The sequence below is a fragment of the Marmota flaviventris genome, chromosome 17, assembly GCF_047511675.1.
Source record: "Marmota flaviventris isolate mMarFla1 chromosome 17, mMarFla1.hap1, whole genome shotgun sequence".
In the NCBI taxonomy this organism is placed as follows: Eukaryota; Metazoa; Chordata; class Mammalia; order Rodentia; family Sciuridae; genus Marmota; species Marmota flaviventris.
The window spans coordinates 2285010-2311633 of record NC_092514.1 but is presented as its reverse complement, the minus strand read 5'-3'; the positions used below and the strand labels follow the sequence as shown (position 1 = coordinate 2311633).

The 26624-nt window shown below is 42.7% G+C and overlaps 1 pseudogene; it reads right to left on the bottom strand.

Annotated features, from left to right (window-relative positions):
- Positions 1 to 1836: 1836 nt before the first annotated feature.
- On the bottom strand, positions 1837 to 11244 carry LOC114082610 (potassium voltage-gated channel subfamily KQT member 3-like; annotated as a pseudogene).
- Positions 11245 to 26624: the final 15380 nt, after the last annotated feature.

Sequence of the window (26624 nt, the reverse complement as noted above, 5' to 3'; positions counted from 1 at the left end):
AAAGTCAGGAGCCAAGCTTTAAGCATTACTAGATTTTTAGCCTTTTGTACATGACCCATTGGCATGTGGGTTGAAAGGAACCAACCTCTAAGCAATTTCTTTCCAACTCAGGGCAGGGTACCTGGATGAGGTCTTCATGAAACCATCAACCAAATGTCTGCCATAGCAACTATGGCTCCTGTCAAGGAGGAGAACATTGGTAGCAGTTGCATGTAGACATTGGTTTAGGTCATTTCCATTATCTTGGTGGTCACCATGGCAACTACCCACACAACCAGTGCTTAGATTGGTGAGCAGAGTAAGACAATAGATACTATGGATGGTCCTTTAGCTAGTGTAGCCCATGCCTAACAGAAGCCTTTTCTATCAGTCTTTGAGAGAGTTTCAACATCTCTGTAGAGGCCACAGGTGATTTGTGCTAAATATTAATGCTTTTACAATAGTGCTCTTCAGGCCATACACTTACCCTCAGTGAGTCATGGCTATGTGCAGTTCTAGTATTTTCACTGAAAAATTCTGTAGGAGTAAAATTGGATGGTTCTGGGGATTTTGCCTACTTACTTAATAATAGATCAAGCTTGTTTGTATAATTTTTTTTTTCTGGATCCCAAATGCAATGTATTGAATAAGCATATTTTGCAATAAAAGCAGATAGCCTCTTCCCCTGGATAAACTATGGCAATTGTTTCCCATATGACACAGAGTACTGGTGTCTTGGCATGATTTCTGGGTCCTAATGAGAGAGAGAGGAGGGAAGAGTCCAGGGTAGGGAGAGAGTCAGCAGTTAGGGCTTTGAGTCCTAGTTCTCCATGGGACAACAGAATGACCCCAGCCATGTCATTATACCTGAGCTTAAGATTTCTCATTTTTAAAAAGAATCCTTTAGAAAATATAATTATTGCATCCACTCTTGATTGTAATTTCTGCTTTAGATATGGAGAAGAATGTGAATTGGAACCTTATTTTGAAGATACTGAACTTAGCTCCTGCCTGGAGGGGCACTTCACTTCTGGCAAATTTCATTATCTTTGCCTACATAATTTTGGAACTACTTTAGTTTGTGTGCTTGTGTCTGTCAGGTGTGTATGTGCTGTGTGTGTGTGTGTGTGTGTGTGTGTGTGTGTGTGTGGTGTGATTTCTCCCCTCTGATTCATAACACATGTGAAATTCTAAACTTGGGGTCACCAACACCTTTTTACAGATGAGGAAAGAGGCAGACCAAAGGAGGTCCCTTTGAGAGCTTTGAAATGATTTTGTGAATTTCTCTTAACATAATCATTTCTAAAATTATTGGTTTGGGATATTGGATGACTATCTTCCTTTGTGTCTGCTCAGTAGGAAGCTTCTTGGCATGCCATGTGTTTTTGTGGAGAAAATTATTTTCTTGCTTTAGAAAACTGTTAATTACCAGAGTATTTCACACTAACAGGCAGTGATCCTTAAAAAAGGTAAATTCTATTCTCTGCTTACCAAAATAAAACCCAAATCAGCCAACCAAACCAACAAACAGCTAGGCTTATCAATAATTTTTCCCAGTACTGGTCCAGTCATGATTAAAAGGAAGAACAGCAGATAAATGTGTGTCTTAAAAGAGATTAGTGGTACCAATTTATATAGTGTCAAGTCATGCAAACCATGCTGAAAGGAAGCAGCTTCGTTGTGGAGACGTGGGGAGGAAGAAGTTCCTGAGAAGCCCCTGCTCGCGGGGGGGCCACCACACAGAGCATGCACTTGATGAAGCCATTGGTGTCCCCGCTGGTAAGCGCTGGATGTGAGAGTAAGTGAACTATACAGAGTCTGTCTACATTACATGGAGGAGTCAGCCAGTGACCCCTTTTAAGAGGGCTTGTTGGAAGGGGTCCATATTGAATCGGAAATCCCGTCCCCTGTGGACAACAGAGGCATAGAGCCATTGGGCGTGAAGGGGTCCGTGTCGGTGTCCGTCTCACCCTCCGCGAGGAACCACTTCTCCCTCATCTAGATCTACCCCGCACTGGGGCCAAACATATAATCATCTCTGTCCTGGGAGATGCTGAAGCCACTAGGGGACCGCTCCAGCTCTTCATGATTGACAGACATCAGGGACAGAGGTGTATTGCTGTCCCGCGTGATGCTATGCCTCTGCCGGGGCGAGATGTGGTCCGAGTAGGGGCCGTGCAGTTCAGCCTGGGAGAGGTAACTCACTCAGGAGTCGAGATCAGCAGGACGGTGGGCCTCTCTGCATATGTGGATGGCGAGGAAGGCAGAGTGGCCTGAACCTTTGCAGAACTGGGTCCCCCTCTGGGCGGGTTCACTGGGTCATGTGCAAAAATCCCCACAGGGGCCGACTTTATCGATGGGCACCTGGTGGAAGCTTTTGGGGGGATCAGGGGCACCTGTCTCAGAATAGTTGCAGATGATGGTTTTCAAATCAGAATACCTGTTGTCCTCTTTCTTCTCCCCTTCAGCTGGCGAGGAGGTCTCCTTTGTTGGGTAATACCCGGTGATGTGCACCTGCAGCCATTCCATATGCTGCATATGCATGTTCACAAGGAAATACAGCTTCTTCCCCATGTCATGATCCTGGAAAATACAAGGGACTGGGCATGAGTGCTACCTCTGGGGTGGGCATCATGGTTATTGGTTGGGGCGGGGGGGGGGTACCATGTATTAAGTTTCCAGAAGGAAAGGGAATTCATGCATTTCTTAATAATAACAGAAACTAATCATTTATTTTGTGCCTCCTAGCAAGCTCTGCATTAGTGTTAATCTGGAAATAGCCTAGGCAGGGCTTTTCTGGGAGGCAAAGGCTGGAAGCAGAGAGATGATTTGAAGAAAGTGTTAAAGGCCTTCATGGTCCCCCAGTGGAAGAGGTGGCCTTGCTCTTTGTTGCTACTCCAAGCAAGGAGTAGGAGTTCATGATTTGCAAACATTGTTTACCCAGAAGCCTGTGGATTCTTGTCGTATGTTTCACCACAGGCTGATGTGAACCCTGGAGGTGCAGGGACAGTGTTAGCAGGACTTTTTGGAGCTGGAGACCCACCCAGAGCCTTGGGCGTACAGTGGAAGCCACCTCTGCTTTTGTCTGCCTAAATGGGAAATACATTTGAATTTGGGGGAGGGTATATACACAAGCCTGGTACACATGTATGTGATGTTCTCAATTCTCTGGGGGATGCTGCAGTTGGCATGTGAACAATATCATCTGGGGATATGAAGCACAGTATGAGCCAAGGGTTGAGATGACATCCAAGCCTTCATGATGTCTGACCCACAGAACAGCTGGTGTATGACTCTATTTCACAGACTCTGTGACTCATTTAATTTTACAGGGACACAGAGAGATGAAGTAACTTGTCAAAGGTCATAGACCTGGTAAATGAAAGAATTGAGAATACACATTAAAGTTTTAAAATAAGAAACAATGTGGGGCTGGGGTTGTGGCTCAGTGGTAGAGTGCTTGGGAAGTACATGTGAGACCCTGGGTTTAATCCTCAGCACCACATAAAAATAAATAAATAAAATAAAGGTGTTGTGTCCAACTACAACTAAAAAATAAATATTAATAAAAAACAATGTGTGTGTGGTCCTGGGGATGGAACCCATGTACATTCTACCACTGAGCTACATCCCTAGCCCTTTCTTTATTTTAAATTTGAGACAGGTTTTCAGTAAGTTGCCAATGCTGGCCTCAAACTTGCAATCCTCCTGCCTCTGCCTCTAGAAGAAACAGCGTTCTTGATGGGCCAAAATACAGAATAATTATTCAAATTCTCTCTCATTTCTTCTGCATAGAACCAATGTGGGTTATGAACAAAATAAAAGGATGGATATGTGTGTAGAGGAAACCGTCAGTGCAAAATTAGGCAAATGATGCTAGAATATGAGCTGTTTGGCTGTGGACATTAAGAGGTATGCTACATGGGTGCTGGGGGTGGGCAGGTTTCTCTTTTCACACCCACAGCCTGCCCTCATCCTGGCTCCTCCACAGCCCAAGCCCTGAGAGGGACTTAGAAGAAAGGAGGGGAGAGGCGGTGAGAGATGGGACATGGCACATCTCTGAGGGACCACCGTGGAGTGCATGGGGTGGCGGTGAGCTATATCCAGGCAGTTCACCAGTGTTAGCTCACTCAATCCTCCCAGCCACTTTATGAGGATTACAATGGGGAAACTGAGGCTTAGAACAATGGATTAGCTTGCATGTGGTCAGCCAGACAACAAAGGCCAACCCAGGGATGAGGCTCCACCTCCTTTTCTGAGTGGTAGTCAGTATTGCTCAAGTATCATGTGTCCCTATGAAAAGTGGCATTTGGAAGTCAGTCCCCATGTTTGCTTTCTGCTGAGGGAAAGACCTACCTCTCTTTGGACTTTGACAAACTTCCCCATCATACTTTGGTCTTCCATTTCCAATGTGGATGTTCTGGATACATATGGTTTATTCCTAGGAAAAAGCCAATGATTCTTTAAGGTCATTATATACGATTTTGCTTTGCAAGGTCATTCCTGCTAGAGAGGCCATGACCCCTGAAGACCTACATTCTCACTCTCCTGCTTACCAAGTCTCCAGACTCACAAGAAAAGCTGGTGTTTTCCAGGCTTACCCACTGATGGTTTCATGCTTACCTTACTGCAGAAAAACTTGAAGGCACTTTGTGTTGAGGTTACTAAAGCACCTGGTAGTGCTGGTGTTTCATCCCTTGCCTTTCAGCCTCTGACTGGAGAGAGTGATGTGTGTGTGCGAAGGTATTGAGGGGTTACCTGATCTCTGAAATTCTATACAGTGGGTCTACATATATTGCATGTGATCCATTTTACTTAGAATTGAAGCAAAAACTGCTTCTGGAAAATTTTGCAAAACAAAGGATGCTGGTAGAAATGGGGTTAAGATGTGTGGTGCCTTTGCTCTTAGCTTCAATAGTTTTATACTTTATATGGATGAGAGAAGACTCACTATTGATCAGAACTGCTCATGTTATGTCCCTTCTTGTTTTTTCTCTCTCCTAAGCTTTTGCCCTTTAAATATCTGGACACTCTTTAGCTGAGCAACTGTGAATTAAAGCAGATGTCATAAACCAGTGACCATGTGCTGCATCTGGCCCCCCAGTGTTTTCTTTGTGCTGCCCAGATTTGAAAATACATAAAAAATGGGGAATTGCTAAAAAAAAAATCTGGATATCAGTCTTTCTTTAAAAAAATTGGACTACTTGGCAGCAGAAGGCTGTCATTTTTAGGATCAGCAGCAACAGAATAGAGTGACAGTCACCTCCTATAGACAGGGCATACTTGCTGGTTCCATGGTCCCCTTACTCCATCCCCCAGGCTGTGGCTGAGGAGCAGCTGCCTTTGATCACCACCCTGAGCTCTCCTTATAAAAGGAAGGTGCATGATGTCCCTAAGGGGGACTCCTCACTTGCCTCAAACACATTTGAGTATAAAGAGATGAAAGTCAAGCTGTGGGCCTTCTGCAGGACACTTTCTTTTTCAATCTCTCAAATATTTCAGAGAGAGGACTGCTCTCCAATTGCAGTGTGTCAGGGGCCTGATGTGCAATTGCCTTCTCTGCCTTTGTACTGGGAGAGACACCAGTCAAGGGTGGAAGATGCAGAAAAAGGAACCAGTTTCCTAACAGGAAGTGTTCTTCCTTCCTGCTTCAACAAACTTATGTGTCTCCTCTTGCTTCATAACAAGGTGGTTATTTTTTCTCCCAAAACCATGAAAAGAAGCATCATCTACATGGTCTGGGAAGAGAGGTGGGAAGGACCCAGCTGAAGGATTGGGTGTGGGGATGCTCCACAGGCTTGGGCCACAGGGTCCACCAGTCAGTGCACGCAATTCTCACCTGGGAGATTGCTGGGACAGGTAGGTCAAAGTTGTCCCTTTCTGAGACTTCTTATGTTTCAGCGTGGATGGAGGTCCAGGGGTGAAAATCATGTCTATTCTGAAAGACACAAAAAATAAAGGGGGAGACACTAAATTACACAAAGCTTTGTTTTGGAAGGAAAACAAGTCATTCTATTTCTGCTTAATTCATATGTGGGTTTGGAATATATAAGAGAAGGGAAAAGAGACAGAGGAGAGAAACAGAAAGAAAGAGAACTTAGCACATCAGTACAATACCATCCTTTTCTGTATGATGGCATTTAGAGCATTTTCCCATCCCCAGGGAGAGGGAGGGAAGCAGACAAACCACTGAGACAGTGTGAGGACTGCATCTTGTTATTTGTTACAGGAAATGGCATATGTGTGTGTGGCAAGCCTGTGTATCTCCCAGCTCTTTTATTCCTCCCCAAATAATTTAATTAGGGAGTTTTTACAGATGAGTCTTAGACTCCATCTTTCAGTGTGTAGATGCCTTTTGATCTTCAGACATCTCTGGCTATGACCAGGATGGGACCAATCCTGGCTCTGCACCCCACTTCTACTTCTGTGAGACACCAGCTTTCTCTGTGAGCTGAGATGAACAAGGGAGAAATGTGTCCCTTCATGCTGCAGAGTTTGGGTGGAAACAAGACCATTAAGACCCTGCATCTGGAAGTACCCATCTCTGTCTCCCCACTGGAAACCCAGTGCATCTCCGTGGACAGACCATATCTCATACTAAATCAGCTTTCCTGTCTATCTAGCCCCCTACAGTATCAGCATGGCTGGGGAAACACAGGTAGTCATCCAGGTGTTCAAGCTCTGGCTACAACTCCTAGGAGTACACTTTCCTGATGAATATTAAAAACTATGACACTGTCACTATCTAGTCTGTGCTTATTAAAATTGGCTGATATTTGTGGAGTCGGGTCTGTCTTGGCCATCATGCTCCACTCCTTGGTCTCTCAGAGAGCCACACTTGCATAAAGAACAGAATGTCACACTCAGAACTCGCTCACACATCAGTTTGTTCAACAGGCACTGAGCTCTGACTGCCTGAAATTGTGTGAGGCAAAGTAATCTTCAACTTGATGGCATCATTCACTTCCAACCCCTGCAGGGTGGAGTCTCTGTTAACTCCACAGGAGCCTCGAGTGGGGAGATATTATTTGGACAAGCCCAGAAATGACTCACATTCATCTGAATTGTCTCAATTTCTCTATAGGCCCCCTACAAGGGAGAGTGTGAGCATGTCATGTGTATTTCTCAGTGTCAGTGTGTATGTGTGTGTGTGTGTGTGTGTGTGTATGTGTGTGACTGTATGTCTGTGTTTGTGATCATGTCATTCATACACAGTATATCAGTTAAGATCATCACAAGATATAGGCAGATCTTAGATCTTGTGATGATAGCATATGTGATACCCACAGTCCACCAAACTCACTGGGTAATTTGGGTAAATCTTTGGCTCTTTCAGCTTTCATTTCCACATCAGAAATATGGCACCTGTTATGCAATAAACACCTTGAAGATTCTAAGGGACTAGGCACATATGCACAGTATCCAGGTGCCGAATTAAGATGATTGCAATTAATAGTGGGACACTGATGCTATTTGCATATTTTTACTATTATAAATAACACTTAGAATTTTTAATATGGTCAAAAATTCATATATAGAATTATCCAGCTGGACTTAATGGGGTTTTGTATTTATTTTTTTGCAGCATGCAAAGCTACACAGGGAGAGCCAGTAGAACATTTGCATCCTCCTCTCCATCAGCCATGATAGGGTGCTGACCTAGGCTGGGCCATGGCAATGATACACAGTATCTTCACAGCCCATTTGGTCTGGTACTTGTTGGCCTTGACATCCACAATACTTGATGAGAGTTTTGTCCTTAAGTTTTCTCCCCTGCGTTTTCCATTACTTTTGAATGCCTTTCACGGTAAGCTCTAAGGTTCACCTGACTTTTATTCCTGAGTGGCAGGGAGAATGTAGTCCCACCAGGGGGGACTCTCTTACCTGGTCTGAAGGTACTTTATCCTGGAAAGCATGTTGAGGTGGCCTGCAGAATACTGCTCAATCACATCCTTCAAGACATAAGGCCTCAACGTCTCCTTGAACTTTTTTTTTTTTAATAGAGACCGAATTGCAGAATTCTACAAGGCAAAGAAGAGGCATTTGTGTATCATGCTCAGGGTGAAGGGAACTGTAACAGGAGGCTAGCAAAGTCAGGGCAGGGGAGAGAGAGCAGAGAAAACCACCTGGGGACACTCTCTGGTCTTTTGTTGCAGTTCTATCCCTTTGAACCACGTGTAATTAGGCCTGCTGGCATCTTTCCTGAAGGATTACCTCACTTTGATCATTTGAACAATGAGACAATAGTAGTAAGGACGAGAGCCAAGATGTATTGAGCATTCATTACATGCCAGATGCTGAGCATCACACTTATGAACAGTCTGCTAATACATCAGTTAGGGTGATGACTCAGAGAGCTTCTGCACCTCCCTAGGACTATCTAGCTCATGAGCACAGAGTTGGTCCTGTACACTTATGAGGCCCATGCTCTTGGTCATTGTGCCAGTGCTTTCTATTTGAGGACAGCTGGTGTATCTTGTACTCAATAGACTCTTTATTTCTTTTGCTTTGGGCACCTAGATAAAGTTAATTTCTGGTCTCTGGATTTTCTGAGTCTCCTTGTAACATAGAGAACCTAGAACAGTAGATGAAATCAAACCCTCACTCCATCTTCCTGGGAAGTATTAAGGTCAGGCATGATGGGCTGCTGAGGTTCTTGAGAGTCACCTCTTGAGGGTAACTCCTGCTGAGCAGTGTCAGTGTACACTCTAAAAGTTGGTGTCAGGAGGCACAGCCACTCCCATTCCCTCCCAACTCGTGTTTGCACAGATCTTTGACATGGTGTATTGGAAATCCTTTCTGTTTGTCATGACCCATGGCTCCAGCATGTAACCACCATTTATTTCTACCTGTTGATTATAGCATCCCAATTACTTGCCCTCTTTCCCAAATTATTGCCATTTTATAAGCCTGACCTTTTCCTAGTTTCACTTAAGGTGAGAGTCAGAATTCTAAGGCTCACAGGATAAACCTGCCCCCTGCCTGCTTTTGAAAGTAAAGCTATCCTGGAACTCAGCACGACCACTGCTTCTGCACTATGGTGGCAGAGCTGAATACTCGCAACAGAGACCTAGGGACCTCGAAGCCTAAAACACCTACTGTCTGGCAACTTATAGAAGAAGGTTGCCAAACCTTGAACTAAGGCATTGGGGAAAATGCTAAAAATTAGAGGGCAGAGTCCAGAACATGAAGCAATCCTGCAGAGCCCTCTCTCTAGGTCAACACAGTCATTAACTAGTTTTCTCTGAATAAGATCCTTCGTCTGGTTATGAATCCACATGCTGTGTTCTCATCCAGCCATTTCATCTGTCCATGATGGTGCCATGAGAAATGAGACCAAGGCTTTGCTGAAGTCCACAGCTTATTACACCCTTGTGCTTCCATGATCTATAGGACCAGGAATCTTGCTGAAAATATCATGGCTGGTTCTTGGACAATCAAATGAGTTCCTAGGATTCACCCTTATGAAGTATAGCATGCTTACTGAATTTCTTGAAGAATTCTAAGGCAAACCAGAAATCACCAGAGTAGATTATGGAATCCTCTAACTCAGAATCCAAAAGTTCTCCTCTAACACAGAATCCAAAGGTCTCCAATTTATTATCTTTTTACAATGTTAATGAAAATGGGAAGAAGAAAAGCCATTCTGAGTAAAATGCTGATAAAGGAAGAAAACTCCCTATCAGTATGCCTTCTATTCTGACACCCTTTTGAATAAATGCCAGTTAAAGCCATAGAACAGTGTTGCAGTTGGAAGAACTGTCAGGAGGGCAGTGAGGACACGTTTTTAGCAAGGTGAGCAGGAGTCACCAGACAACTGGCCAAGGAGAGCCATTGCTCCTGAGGCAGTGTCCCCCTCAGAGTTTTAATACCCTTGTTTGTTGGCCAGAAGTGACTGGAAGCTTCTTGCCCCTGCCCAAAGCCCATGGGCACTTTACAAGCCATGTTCTGGGGAGCTGAGCTGGGCCAGGGAGGCACAAAGGGGATGGGGGTGATCATTACCTAACAGCTCGGATGGTGGCCTTGAGGGTGGGGAACATGTCTTCAGTGAGGGAGACATTTCTGTAGCCCCTGTCTTCTGCCGTGGGATCACCTGTCCCAGCATCTGGGAGGGAGACACAGGTGTCAATGGCAGGCCTCAACACGTGGGGAGGCTCTGAGACCCTCCCTGGAGTAGGCGCTTCCAGGCCTCAGGCTTTGTCTCCACTTTGTGGGGCCGCAATGTGGCCTCTAGCTGCCACAGCACCCACCCTTCCTTGCACCCCCCTTTCTTGACCAGAAGTTTGAGTTATAGGTCCGAGGGCTGGGGAGGGCATGTGAAGTGGGCAAAGTATGTGCCACAGGACCCAAGAGGTCCCATGAGACAGCAGTGGACACCTGTGTGGGCCTCAGAGTCTGATAGATCTGAAGGGAGATTCTTTCTCTGTCGGTCTGTCCTGGTGACCTTGAGAAGACACTATCTGTGCCATTCACACTTCACAGGTCCCAGAGAGTACCCAGCAATATGGTGAGAATCAAGGACCCAGTGGCCTCAGACACTGGAGTCACTGCTTTCCTGCTGGCCCTCCCTCTTCATGAGTAGAAGATGCACAGGTGGCCATTGTTCCTATGGCTCCTCAACCTAGGGGGTGCTTTTCTGACCCCTCTTCCCCCTCCCTGACCTGGGTACTGAGGCGTCCATCTGCAGATGGCTGTGCAACTGGTCTCTGCCTTCAAGTTGACCTGCAAAGCTGTTTGCCCTTCAGGGCCACCTCAGAAACCATGGCAACCTGCCCCCAGCTCCCTGGAGACGGCCAGGAAAGCAGATAACTCAGGAGCCTCCTGTCCTATGAGCCCTGATGCCTGGAGGGACATGAATGAGATGAGGGAGGAGGAGGGAAGGGAGAGGCACTGGGACTCAAGAGTTCTTCAAAGGAGAGGAGGGGAGGTAGGGAGGAGGTGTGCTCAGGAGAGCAGAAGTCGGGGAGACAGGCAGAGGACAGGAGGACAGGAGGCCCTTACCTTGGGAGCTCTGCCAGAAAGCGTAGCTTTCATGCGGAAGGCGGTGCGGAAGCACTCTTTATTGTTTAAGCCATCAGGCTTTGGCTCTTTAGAAAGACTTTCTTCTATGGCATCTACATTCAGAGGGGTAAATAGCTTTCCTTTAGTATTGCTACCACAAGGATTAGAAAGGTGAACCCAATCCAAGAGACCCAGCTTTTGGCTACAAACTAAGCAAAATTGAACAATTTTCTTCCTTAAATGCAGGCTCTTGTAACTTCCCATCCCTCCATAAATACTCAGCGTCCTCCTCCAAGGCTGATGGGGAGCGGTGCCCAGTGTAGGACAGGGTGGGGCTCACATGCTGGGCACCAGTGCCCAGCCTCACATCTTGGGTGAGCTCCTCATCTCTCTGGACCCAGCTTCCTCCTATGCTAAAGTGGGGCTCACATAAGATACAGTAAGGGTAGAGACCCCTCCACAGTTTCACTTTCTGTAGTTTCAGCTATCTGCTGTCTACCACTATCTGAAAATGTTACTAGAGTACAATGAAGGATTAAGATATTTTGAGAGAATGCATGCACATTGCATAACTTTTATTTTATCCTATTATTATAAATATGTATTATTTGTTATTGTTGTTCATTTCTTACTGTGTCTAATTTGTACATTCAATTTCATCCTAGCTGTGGGTGTATATGTAAAAAAAAAACAAAAACAAAAAAAAACACCCAGTGTATGTAAGGCTCTGCACTACCTTGTTTCATGATCCATAGGGATCTTGGATGCATCCCCTGTGGATGAGAGGGGCTACTGGGAGGTGCCTGTCTCATAGTTCATGCTGCAAAGATTTGTTCCTTCTTCATGTCTCTCCCCTCTGTATCAATAACTTTCTGTCTTTCCTTTATACAACATTGTGGTGCAAAATATGACTTACACAGGCAGATCCTTATCGAATGCCCCTTGAATAGAACTAAATAACATAAAGCCATAAAGTGGCACCTTTAACCTGCCATCCACAGACAGAATCTAGGGAGTCCAGGAACTTGGGTGGAAAATGACACCTTTAAGATTCTAGCCTTTAACTAAAATTTAGCATCTCTTTCAATTAACAAATACAGGTAACAAACTACACCAATATCCCCAATGCCTATAACTGCCCACAAAGAAATTATAGATAATTGTATGTCCTATTAATTCAAGGTATTGTTTATGCTCATGGTAGCTTCAAGGTTATCATATTATTCAACCTGCCACTAGGTCTTGTCCTTTAGTTCAACACAATGAAGCATGTATTTGACAGCTCAAATTTTTAAGTATTTAACTCTATTTAATACTTAACAACCAGTTTCTTTTATAACTGCATATTATATTTTATTTATGGATTCAAATAAGTATTCTAAGAAAGAGTCTGTGGGTTCTGCCAGACTGCCACAAAAGTTCTTGGCACAAAAAGTGGTTGATAAGAAATATACAGTTGTGCTGGTAAAAAATATCAGCTCCTGGTACAAAATAACACCTCCACTTGAGGCCAGGTCAATCCTTCCCACCTGGCTGACATTGGCCAAGCCATGCTGTTCCTGACCCTCAGGATCCTCATCTGTAAAATAAAGGTAGGCATTCCCTGTTCCACTGGGTTGCAATTAGACGATGTTGGTCAAAGTTTTGGCAAAGAACTTGATACATGGTAGGTGCTCTTTAAATATGAATTTCTTGTGGTGCACAACTGTAATCCCAGCAGCTTGGGAGGCTGAGGCATGAGGATCATGAATTCAAAGCCAGCCTCAGCAAAAGCAAGGTACTAAGCAACTCAGGGGGACCCTGTCTATAAATAAAATACAAAATAATGCTGGGGATATGGCTCAGTGGTCGAGTGCCCCTGAGTTCAATCCCCAATACATCCCTCCCCCAAAATAAATAGATATGAATTTCTTCCCTCTATTTCCCACCCTCTGTGCTGTTGCACTAGTTGGCATGAGAAATAGTGATTTCTGTGTGAAGATATCTGGAGAGTCATATTGCATATTTTCCCACATAAATAGGCTCCAGTCATTGGCTTCTTCTCCACCACTCCACATGGGGCTTAGCACAAAATAGGCTCTCATGAGAGGGTGAATGTGTATGCGGGTCCCATCAGTTCCCTGTGGGCCTGGGACCACTCTGTGTTCTGAGAAGCCAGTGTCACTGCCACAGCTGTGGGTTTCTGCCTTTGCAGCCTAGGGTTGTGTGGAGGGGGGTCCTGGGGTTGGGGCTGCAGGGCTCAGGTGGGAATGCCACCCCTGCCAAGAACTCCTGATTCCCTGAGCACCAGGTCCTCATCTGGTACAGGAGCCTGACAACTGCTTCATAGAGGCTTGGGGACTATTACACATGATGTTATCTGTGACACTTCCTGCCTGCAGCCTGGTATAGAGAAGTCACCAAGAAATATTGTACAAATAAGTAAATAAACAGAAGACTATGAGAATAAGCAATGGGCATGTCTTATTTCTTGCTCCCTCTTGGGCTATTCTCTCTCATTCTGCACTGTTCACGGCAGTTTGGTTGAAGGACTCCATGAATAACCAGCCCAGGGTACATTTAGATAAACTGCAATATTCAACCAGCTCCATCTTCCCTGAGCTGAAGTCAAAATTTTTGGAGCTGCCTTCCTGACCAATATTTGGTAAATAGCAAATAGGCAGAGAAGATGTCAATGGTGGATAAGGCAGGAAGTGAACTGAGCACATAGAGAAGGCAAACCTGCCCACCAAGGAAAAAGAGGCTTTGGCAGTTACATCTCAGGCCATCTTCCTTCTTGGCCCCTGCCTACCTGACCTGCTACACCTCCAAGTGGCTCCATCTTTCTATCTGCACCAAGCCCTTTGTCCTTCCCAAAGGGTCCTCCCACACAAACAGGTCCACCTGCCTGCAGTGCCCTTTCTCACCTCCTGAGACAACCTCATTCCTATCTGCAAACCTATGTACAAGTGTCCCCCCCTTGGAAATTAGATACTCCTAATCTGCTGCAAAGTCATGTTGTATTTCTCTCTGTTATATATTAACACACTGTGTGGAGAAACCATTTTCACATCTGCTAGGCAGAGCCTCTGCCTAGTTATTTTGGGCCTAGCACACTCCCCTGCCCAGTACATCTGGATGCTCAGCATGGCACCTCAGATCATGGGCTTTGGGAATAAACATCCTGGTGATCCATGTGACCCAGGACACATAACTTGTGCTCTTTGGTCTCCAGCTTCCTCCCAAGCACAATAAAGACAGTGAGCCCGTGCTTCACACAGCTGATGAAGAGTTAAATGCAGTAATGTTTGTAAAGTACTTTGCCCACTGTCTGGGATGCAGGAAGCATTCAATAAATGCTGGCTATCATCATTATCTTGGCAAATAATCCTCTTCTCACAGAAATAGTGGAAAGCTTACCACATTTGCGAAAATAGTGGATACAATTTCTTGGGCCACAAAAAAAAAAAGTTTGTGTGGGTTTTTAAAATTTTATTTTATTTTTTTACATGAACTGAGATGAGTTTTGGGGATTTATATATTATTTTTCCAGTGCTTCTTAATGCTAATCTCAAAACACTCAACATTGCACTTTTACCCCTACTGGCAGAAACTAAGTATGGGAGGAGCTTAATTCCAAATAAATTAAGCAAGGGAGCCACTTTATCCTGATTTGAAATTTCAGCATAATTTTGGAACGATATGAGCAGGCCCTCTTGGTTTTATCTGTGTTGGGACCTAATTCTTTGTCAATTAAATGCTTTAGTCCAAACTCAAGAGTCTGAATTGCTTTGACCACGTTCACTTAATACTGCATTGGTTACAGATGATACTCAGACTGTGTTAAGATCCAGATGTGTAGGGCCAAAGTCAGAAATCTTGGCTCTGAATTGCTAACAGCCCTTGTGCCTAAGAGGCTTACAGAATTCTTCTTCCAGCAAAGTGTATGATCAGCTTACTTCTTAATTGTGTTGCCTGAAATCCAAGACCCCACAGGATGATCAGATGCAAGCAAAGTTCACCACTGAAACGTGAGGCCCAATACTGCCCTTCTCTGTACAGATTTCCAGTGCACAATCCAGGACTTGTTCCCAGGGTACTACAGGTCTTGCAAGCAAAGCCCTTCTTGGAGCTGACATCAAATTTCCTTGGAAAGCCTGGCTCCCGTCTTTGTTAGGTACAGACAGTTTCCAAATATGACCTAGAAAAGCTGCAGGTAGATGGACTGGAGACAGAGGTTGAAATCTAGGTGGCTCTGTCCTGGCAGACACAGCCCTTGTCTTGGGCCCTGGCCTGAGGTCTCACCACCCAGGAAACTCCAGCCACATTCAACTCCACAAAGTTCCCTGGCATTCAGCACTAGGCACATGCTGTGACCTCAGCCAGAGAAAAACTTCAGCCTTTCTTTCATCTAAATGACTCTTATTCTTTTCTAAATCCTGGCCTGAGTACCAGCCTCAAGGCTCAGTTATAAGCATGTCTAAGTGCTCAGGGTAATGAGCAGGATGAGTGAAACATCATGCATCGTGCCTTGGCACACTTTACGCTTCCCCATCCATGGCACTTGGCCATCATCATCAAACCTTTGACTCACAAGGAACCCTTCCCCTAAATCAATGGTTTCTGCCTGGGGTGGCTTCAATCCCTCAGAGAACCTTTGGCAATGCCTAGAGACATATTTGGTTGATCCAACTTGGGGAGCTCAACCTGCTTTTAGTGGACAGATGCCAGAGGTGATGTTAAGCACTCTGAGATGCACAGGACAGACCCCATAACAAAGAATCACTCCTGACTATCAACAGCACTGAGGCCGAGCATCCAAAATAAAAGCTTTGGGGCCCACTGGCTCATCCAATTTGTACGTCCATATAGCACAGTGGCTGGCACAGATGAGCACTGAAAGCATTATAATGATGCTGAAGGAAGGAAGAAAACATTTGATATTCTGATTAATAAAATGCATCCCACCTTAACTGAGCAAGGAGTGCTGAATAGTAGAAATAATTTGGGCTTTGGAGTAAGAGAGATGGGTTCATGTCTGTGCTCTGCAGTTATTATTTCAGATTGGGTAAGTCATAAGCTCTTTCTGATTCAGTTTCTTCATCCAAAAATGAAGCTCATATTAATTTATCCAATGGGAGATGTGTCTGACACCTTGTGAGTGCTAGACTCTGATAGCAACCTGAGTAGATGGTGTAGTTCTTGGCCTCCTGTGAGCTCATGACAAAGTCAGGACAACACAGTCAGCAAACAGATGCATGCACTGCTAGAGAGCTGGTGAGAAGGCAAAGGGAGAGCCATGAGGGAGAGCCACAGTACCTGATGCAGGTAGGGTGGCCAGGGAAGGCCTCTGGAGTACACAGGAAACCAACTAGAAAGCCAGTCTTCATTGTCCAGATGAAGGTGATGGTGATACTGAAACTGAGACCTGATGGGTAAGAAGGAGCCAGAAAGCAAAGAAGCAGGTAAGAGCTCTCCAGCCAGGACTGAGTGAGGGTTCAAGGCTGTGAGGACCAGGCTCATGCCTTTGAGGGGAGGATATGAGGCCAGGGCATCCCAGGTGAGGGGCAGAGAGGCCCCACCTGGCCATTCCTGTGTGTCACTCAGGTGAGGTCAATTTCCTTGGTAAGTGAAATGGAGGTAGGGTACCTCCTTTCATCAGATCATTTATACATTGACTTGGCAAGTATTTATAGGGTACATCCTGTATCTCAGGCAAAGCATTAGTGCCAAGGAGCTCATGGCCTAGAGAGGAAAAGACAATTATAAATGGATTTATTCATATATACATATATGTGAACATATAATATATATGTATATAACATGTATATATGTTTGTGTGTATTTATGCTTATATGTGTATACATACACACACGTATGCTTTATCAGGGAAGCTCTGAGTCTGACCCAAGTGCATGATGAGTAAGACATCTGAACCAGGTGAGAAGAGGTGGGGGTTGTCCACTGCTTGCATTCTCATGAGGAACAAGTAGGACCACATGTGAAGTGTCAGCATCTATCAAAGCCACAGTGAAGGGAGTTCTTTTTCTTCTGATTAACCTTAGAATCACTGATCCTAAGAAAGAAGCATAAAATGGTCAGAGCCCATCTCCCTGTCATTGTAAGGATTTGGCTGAACTTTAATTCCTCAAGTCCACATAAATCAGAACAGTCAAGGCAGCCCTCATAAAGTGGCAGCTTGAGTCCCCAACAAGAAGCTGGCGCAGCACAAAGACCTGTTAAATCAGAGAACATAGCTCTTTCCCTCAGGTTGACAAACAAGTGTGTGGCTACTTATATAAGAAGGAGGCAATAAGATAAAATCAAAACCTGGTTGGCAACGTACATAGTAATAAGGCAAGGTCACAGTGCCCAATGGGGCAGCCATTGTGAAGCAAATGATGGACAGGGAGGATCCATTGCTTATCTGTGCACATTACTCACCATTTTGCAGTAACCTTGCACCCTGCCTTCTTGGGTAAAGAAATTGAGTTCTTTGTTGATGATCTTCTTCCTTCCTCCAGCTCTCATCCCCCTCCAGGTTATGTTCCTGCACTCCACCTGGCACCTTACCGGTCAACTGGTCACCCAGCCAGGCACCTGTTCAGATCCTGGATGAGCGGTACTGATTGGCTTATATAACTGACCCTCTGAACAGGAAAAGCTAGGAAACCCCTAACTCTAACCTTGAGAAATCATGCAATGGATCTTCCCTGGGCACCTGTAGGCAAGTAGAGGACTTTTGAAAGTGGCATGAGCAAGTTGACAGCCAGTTTTCAGAGGACCCTTTCCTATAACTGTAAAAGCCCTCCCACCCCCTGGAAAGCTTCAAAATTCATATATGTGATCCTTAACTTCACCAGAAGTGCCAAATCCAATCCTCAGTGACATTTTCCATGTATAATAGTCCTCCTTATCTGTGAGCTTATTTTCTGTGGTTTCCGTTACCCGTAGTCAACCATGGCCTAAAATTATTGAATGGAAAATTACAGAAATACACAATTTTCAGGTTTTAAATCATGTACTGTTCTGAGTAATGTGATGAAATCTTACATCTCCTACCCTGTTCTACCTGGTAAGTGGATCATCCCTCTGTCTAGCATATCCATGGTGCATATGCTACTCACCCAGTTGTTAATGGCCATCTCAGTTATCAGACTGACTGTTGAAGTATTACATACAGTGTTTGTGTTCAAGAAACCCTTATTTTATTTAATTATATCTCTTTATTGCAGGAGGAGTGATCTTGGCAATTTGGACATGCCCATGAGAAGCTGCACAATGCTTCCTCTAAGTGAAAAGGTGAAAAGCAAAGTAGGATTTTTACACAATCAAACACCCCCACACACAGCACATCCATGTAACTTTTATTATAGTGTATTCTATAATAGCTCCATTTTATTATTAGTGATCATTGCTAATCTCTTACTGTATCTAATTCATAAATTGAAATTTGACCTACATATGTAAGTAAAAAAAATATTATACCTAGTGCTTGGTACTATCTGCTGTTACAATTATCTAGTGGGGTCTTGGAATGTGTTCTTTTTTCCATATTTTTTGCTGGTGTGTTATGGTTGTACATATTGGTGGGATTTATTATTACACATTCATACATATGCACACAATATAATAACATAATTTGGCCAATATTATTCCCCAGTATTTATCCTTCCCTTCTTTCCTCCTTCCCCCTTGTAACTTTCCTCTGTTCTACTCATCTCCCTTTGGTTTTGATGAGATTCCCTCCTCTTTTCTTTTTCCTCTTGAACTTCCATATATGAAAGAAAACATATGGCCCTTGACCTTCTAAGTTTGGCTTATTTTGCTTAACTTATGTTCCCCAGTGCTATTCATTTTCCTATAAATGTCATAATTTCATTCTTCTTTATGGCTGAATAAGATTTCATTGTGTCTATACACCACATTTTCTTTATCTGTTCATCACTGATGAACACCTAGGTTAGTTCCATAGTTTGACTATTGTGTATTGTCTTGCTATAAACATGGATGTGCATGTATCACTGTGGTGAGATGACTTTAATTCTTTAAGATGAATAGTGAGGAGTGATATAGCTGGTCATACAGTGGTTCCCTGAGTAGCCTTTTGAGGATCCTGGATTCTGATTTCCATAATGGCTGTACTAATTTACAGTCCCACCAACAGTGTAAAAGTGTTCCTTTTTCTTCACATCCTCTCCAGAATTTATTATTTTTGTACTATTGATGGCTGCCATTCTGACTAGAGTGAGATGAATTCTCAGAGTAGTTTTGATTTGCATTTTCTGATTGCCAATGTTGTTGAACATTTTTAAAAATATTTTAGCCATTTCCACTTTTTATGAGAAGTATCCATTTAGTTCATTTGCCTATTTATTAATTGAGTTATTTGATTTTTGGCATTAAGTTTTTGGGTTCTTTATACATTCTGAATATTACTCCTCTGTCAGAAGAGTAGCTAACAAAGATTTCATTCCATTCTGTAGGTTCTCTCTTTATATTCCCAATTGTTTCTTTTGCTGTGCAGAAGCTTTTTAATTTGAGGCTATCCCATTTATTACTCAAAGTGTTATTTCCTGAGATTTAGGGGTCCTATTGGGAAAGTCATTGCTTCTGCCTACATGCTGGAGTGTTGACCCTATGTTTTCTTCTAGGAGTTGCATAGTTTCTGGTCCAATTCCTTGATCCATTTTAAGTGGATTTTGTGCAGTGTGAGAGATGAGGGTCTGGTCTTATTCTTCTATATATGGATAATCAGTTTTGGGAATGTGCTCTTTATGTCTATATAGAAAAGACTCCAAAGGCAGTGTGAACTTATGCATGATTGAAGACCTCATTGGTCTGGAGGGAATGAAAATAAAGAATATGCTGGAGGGAGTCTTGAGACCTGGATCATATAACCTCTGCTGCTCATGGGCTGTGTGATATAAGATGAGCCTGTCTCCTCGAGGGTTCTCAGTTTGTATAAATCTATCTAGATGAGTACTCTGGTTGTCTTCCCACTCTGCCTCTGTGAGTCATGAGCTGCTGAAGTTTCTCTACAAAATGTCCTCTGACCTTGTCATCAAAATTCATCTAGCCCTCTTGTACAGTTCACCTCTGATGGCCTCTACAGTCCAAGCTAGGTGCAGGCAAGAAACTCTCCATTCACTATACATACACATTCATGGAAAGCCTCACATGTATTTCTGCAGGGAAATTGATGGTTCTGACTGCAATGGTCTCTTCCAAGCAGGATGATATATGGGGAGAGCACCATGCAGATCACTCAAGAGGAAAAGGTTGTCCAATCACAGGTTCCCAAAGGCCAGTGTTCTCAAATGGTTCCCTGCAAGCAGTCCAAGCTCCTGTCACCTCCTCTGCCCAAATTCTGTCAGCTCTAGAAGCACAGCATTGGCTTAAGATACAAGAATATATTTCATGCTTGTATAACTATGTCAAAACAGATTCTACTGTCATACATAGCTAAAAGCAACAGTAAAATACAATTTTTAAAAAAAGTCTACTGTGAGGCCTTGTAAGTGGTTTTCAACAAATAAGAATGTGTGTGTAATTATTTATATTTATAAATACATAAGCAGTTTGCAGTGGTATTTACAAGATGGCCTTTCTTTACAGTCTGTAGCAGGGTCCATGGTTTCCCTGTCATTAGGGCCTCTTCTGAGAAGGAGAAAAAGGAGGGTTAGAGAAATGCTTAGAACCCAAAAGCACTTGCAGTCTCTGCAGCAGCCTGCAGTGAGGACTGTTTGCTGGGAAGCATCTGCAGGTGTGGGAACCATGAATTATGATCTTGATTCATTTTAGGAAGTACCATGTGTGAGGCCAAGAAGCAAATGAAACTCTGTGTAATGGAAATAACTTCTTAATATTCAGAACTGCCAGACTTTGGATTTTAGTCTTGCCACTCATTCACTGTGTAAACCAGGGGGAATGATTCAACCTCTCTGAACCCCACTCCCCTCATCCACCAGGGAGGATATCAAAGCTTATTTTATACTGGGATTATATGGACCAAAGGAGGCAACACAGAGAGAATTCCTGGCATAAAACCTGGCCCAGAGGATAGTAAGTGGCTGCTGCTGTGATTCCCATTAAGTTTCTCTGATTATGTCTGCATGAAAAAGGAGGAGAAATGCCATCATCAGCAAAAGTGACCCCAGAGATTCTATGTTGTGACAAGCATGGCCACACGGGGGTCACCCACCATACTGGGAGAACTGGACCCTCTACCCTGACCCAGTGGTGGGGAGAAGGGAATTTATAATTAGAAACTCACCTGGTGGTTGTCTCCAGCTGTTCTTTCCTGTCAGGAGAAGAGGGAGAAAAGACAAACAAATCATGAATTACGTGGAACATGCCCCCCCCGCCAAAGTTTGCTCCACAGATTCCCTTTGAAGGTGCTGGAGCACAGTGTTGCTCTGGGACAAGATGGAATATGTGGAGGGGAAGCCACGAGGGAGGAAGTCCCAGCTGGACCCTAGGCTCCTACTGCTGTGTGCTGTTAGGTTCTTCTCAGCCACTCCTATATGCCCTTTCTCATTCAGAAAATAGCTGTGGAACACCCTCTCTGCCCCTGTCTGTAGTGGAGCTCAGAGGATTTGTTCAAGAGGAGACAGATCAGGCTGCAGCAGCCACACACCCCACTGTCTTTCACCCCCATCATCATTATAATCAACACTGGCATCTTTCATGCCTTTTTGGGCATCTTCCATGCCTCTGCTCTGTCATTAGATACTACCATAGGTGCTTTTATAGATCAGCTCATTTCATCCTCATTACAACCCTGTAAGGTAAGTACTAGGATCAGTCATTTTCCTGATGAGGTACAGTGAAGTAAAAAAAAAAAAAAATATTGCTCAAGGTCACAATTAAGAAGCTGCAAGGTCAGGATCCCAAGTTGGGCCATCTGGCTTCAGAGTCCATGCTGTCCTGAGGGGCACTGCAGGTGCTGAGCCTTTGCCCAACCTCAGCATTTTAAAATATTCAATTATTCATTTCACAGGTGGCTGATATATAAAAACAATACATCACAACCAGAACACTCACATCATTTATCCAATGCATTCCATTCTTAATACATAGAAGGTGAAATGTCAAATTGGTCGCCAGAAGTTGAGTTATTAATCTCATAATCAGACCATAGGTAAATAGAAGGTGATGTCCTCCAAGTTACAGTGAGTCCTAAGGAAACATCCCTGCTCATAGAAGAGAGCACCTCCTCTCAAGCAGATTCAGTGAACATTCATTGAAGCCCCAATATTAACCAGCACTAGGGAAACACATATGAATAAGAGAGAGCCTCACAAGTGGTTCTTCATGTAGACAGGACAGTTGGTTGACAGAACATTTCTCCCTTTGTGTGTAAGAAAACTTAGCTGATGGGAGAGTATATGACACCTGGGTTCTTTCCACCCCGCACAGGGCCCAAGCCTCATGTCTGTCTTTCCAGTGGAGCTTCATTTATTTTGTTGTCACAGAATTTGGCTATTGTCAAAACATACTAATTCTGCATTTTAACCTTTGCATATTTCCTGGCTTAAGACTTATCAGCCCTAGTATAAAAGTTATAGATAGCTTTTCTTATCCAATGTGATATAAAATTCCTTGATTTAGAGAACAGTAAGGGCTGCTCTGAACTAGTAGAAATAATTATTAATTAGAAATGTGGAGAATAATTGAATCAATATTAGTTTCATAATCTTTCTTTTGTGCTTTCAGCTTTTAAAGGGAGAATATAAAAATATTATAATAGAATTATCCTTGACACTGATAGTAGCAGACTCTTTTTCTTCAAATCTGGTGCTATGATTTACCAATGTGTTCCCCCAAATCTCATGTATGAGACAATAGAAGGAGGTTTAAATGTGAGACAATTGGGTTATAAAAGCCTTAAGCCAAGTAGTAAGTTAATCTCTGAGTGGTAACTGAAAGCAGTTAGGATATGGCTGGAGAAAACGTGTTCCCAGGAGACATGACTTTGAGGCATATATTTTGTCTTTATTGTGTTGAGTGTGTGCTCGATCTCTGGCACACACACTCTCCCTACCCCCTCCCCTCCCATCCTCTCTCCTCCCTCCCCATCATTGATTCCTACTGTTGTGTCTTGAGCCACTTAGCTCCACCTCAGTCTCCCCTCAGGCTCTGAGGATTGGAGCCAGTTGTCTATGGACTGAGATCCCTGTGAGGCCCAAATACAATTTTCCTCTTCTATAACTGTTTTTGTCAGGTCTCTTAGTCACACCAGAGAAAAAGCTGACTAAAACATCTAGAAATCAATACTGGGAAAGGACCATACAGAAATAAAATTGCTCCTTTGTGTAGATAAACACATGCTCCATACACTAAGGGTATTATACAGAAATAGCATTCTTCTAAACCCACACATAATACTACCTTAAAAAATGTATTTGTTTTTCTTCTTCCTATTTGGTGTTCCATCTATATCTAAGCACAAACTTGAAAGTTATAACCATTACTTAGAAAAAATTATTTATTTATTTATGGTACCAGGGACTGAACTCAGGAACACTTAAACACTGAGTGGCTCAGTATTAAGTATACATATTTATTTATTAGAGACAGGATCTTTCTAAGTTATTTAGGGCCTCACTAAATTGCTGAGGCTGGGTTTGAACTTGTAATACTCCTATGAGGCTTCAAATTTTAGATCCTTATCCTGACTTCAAGGAACATAAAGCAGTTTTCTTTTTTTTACATTTTTTATGAAAGACGTTTATGTAGAGTTTTGTAGTATTGTTTTAGTAGAATTTTACTTCTTTGCTATTCAGAATTGACCTCTGTATTCATCTTTATTCATGGTACACAGTACTACATATAGTTGTGGAAGTAACAGTGATGTGGATCGCTTAATCCAACACTACAAAAATATCAAATATCAAGAGCTGACACAACTTTGCCTTAGAGACCACCAGACTGGAGTTTGTCCTGTTGTGTTCAAGAACATTAGAATGTTCATCAATGTTTATGGTTTTAATACTACTGAAGGCTATCACAGTGGCTGGATATGTGCTGAAAGCTGAAGTTTCAAATGTGTTGTTTTTTTTTAAACAAAGAAATATTTTAAATAAAGCCTATTTCAAATTGTCTCATAGCAAAAGAATAAAATCTTATTAAGTATTAGTGTCATTATAGTGAAATGAAAATGTTGTTACACTTAATACTGTTTTGATAAATATTAGAGGTTAACCCTAATGTAACAAAAATTAAAATAAAAGCTTCCATCTAAAGTGTGATATTCAGAGTGCAGTGTATCAGTCCTGACCTAAGAATGGCTATGTCTCAGCCACAGAAAATCTCTGGTCATCTCTGAATGTAAATGTGTGGTGCAAGGCTGTGCAGTCAGGAACTGAGTGACTCAACATGAGAAGCAGATGCAAAGGGAATCTTGCCCACCCACAAGCCTATACCCATGTTCAGTCTCGGATTGGATGAGCAGACCTTGACTAGCAGAGTTACTGCTAATGAGTGTTTCTCCAAATGTAACCAGTCAGTAAGCACCCAAAGCACCTTGCAGTTCACTATAATACTTCATAATCAGTTGAAGATACGGCATCCTGGCCTGCGGGAGCCATCCTGTCCTGCTACCCAGAACCAGATGGGTTTGCATGGTGCTGTGTTCTTCAGAACCTGCCTTCATAGCCTGCCATGTGTTGAAGGGGACAGAGGAATGTACAAACCCAAGTAGAACAGTGTTGGGATGGACTTATGTTAAATAAGTGTATCTTTCTATTTTTTAAGCAAAATACTCAATTTTCAAATTTTTATTCCATGGTAATATCAAAAATTGGAAAGTGTTTAACATTAAAACTCCTAATTGCTAACAAGCACTGAGGAAATGGGAGCTATCAGTTAAAATAAAAATAAAGACAAAACATTTTTCTTGAGCATACATATGTGACAGGGTATTAAAAAGCCAGCACCATCTGCTAACTCCAAGGGAGTTAGCTTGTTCACACCACTGCGGCCTTTCTTCATTCAGGGTAGTGTGTGTGCAGCCAACCTCCATGGTGTTGTCTGATGCTAGTCTCCTATCCTGGTAACTGCTGGCCTTTCCTAAAGGTTGTGAGGGAAATGATCTCCCTGTTCAGCCTCCTCTCTAAGGATGGTCCTGTGGATCCTGAGCAGGGCTGACCATCCTTTCCAAAGCACAGATGATTTGCAAGTAACAAGTCAGGTGAAACTGAAGCAATGGAGTCTGATGAGACTATTGCTGAACAGTCCCAGGGCTGAATTTATATGAGGTATGTGGTCTACTCTTGCAGTATTCTAAAAAATCATTTACTGTGCTGTTGGAGGCCAAATGGCCAGGACAAAATCCTTCTCACATAGAGGAAGGAATGGTGGCCACGTGTATCACTTCTCCCATGTGCAGGGATAAGGCATTGGTGCTGAGAATGAAACCTTTGCAGCTTCTATTGAATATGCTTTCTTTTTAGGAATGAAGGAATATTCTTCCATTTTTTAGCCATTCTTTTGTCATTTCTACAAAATTGTATGTAACTTTAAAAGTATTTTTGAAAGAAAGTTTTGTAAATATTTAATATACTGCTAATTTGATTTTCAATTATAAATGTCAAGTATTCTGTCTTTGGGGTCTTTATGTTTTATAATACTTTGCTAAAAATGAAAAAATTGTACCTTTTCAGAATGTTTTAATGTGGATTTAATTTAGTGAAAATAAAAGTTTTTTAAATGTCAAAAAATTGCAATTTAAAAAATTCAATAAGAATATTTTCCATGGCAACAGTCATATATGATTTGGTTACTGACTGTTGGAATTCTTGTCTTACTATTCTCTCCCTCAAACCTTGCCCTTATCCTTCTGGCCACATTGCACTCCATTTTGTTCCTTAAACATTGCATGCCTTTTTTTTTTTCCTCTCGGGAAGCTGCAAACACGGTGCAGTTTTTAGATACCTTAGTTCCAGAGCCCACCAAGGAAGTGACCCCAGACTGCGCTTGCCAGAGCCCCTGAGGAGGAGACCCCAGCCTGCACCCACCAGATCCCATGGCGGAGATTTTCAACAATTTCAACAGAAGTTAGCTTCTGTTTTTAAGCCTCTGACATCACTAGGATTTATATAATATTCTCAAAATGAATATTACAGTTGTGAAGGGAAATTCCAAAGGGAAAGTTACAGTAAATACATTTACCAAAAGTCACTCCCCTTGTCATCTCCAATAGTCACTCATACTTGGTATGTAAATACAATATATACTTGAAATAACATATTCACTAATATAGCCAATATTTTTCAACAGAAATCAAATGCTGGGAGCAAGGTGATAAACTGATACATGTATTTATTTCTAGAAGCATTTTCTCTTAAACTGTTTTTTAATATGATTCAGTAATATGTAGACTGAGTATGAAAGGTATTTGAAACAGTATTTGATTCATTCTACTCCCGCAACTTGTCCTAATGAGGATTTCAAAATAAGAAATGGAGATATGTATGAAAATGTTCCGTGTGATTCAAAAGTTAGTCTGATATTCTCAAGATTTAAATAATGTTATAGCAGAAAACTGCATTGAAAATTCACATGCAAGGGAATGGAAAATGAAATTAAAAAGAATGTCTACTAAACCTTGAATCTTAAGATTTTCTTTTTATTCAGAAATTATTTATTAATTGAATTGCATT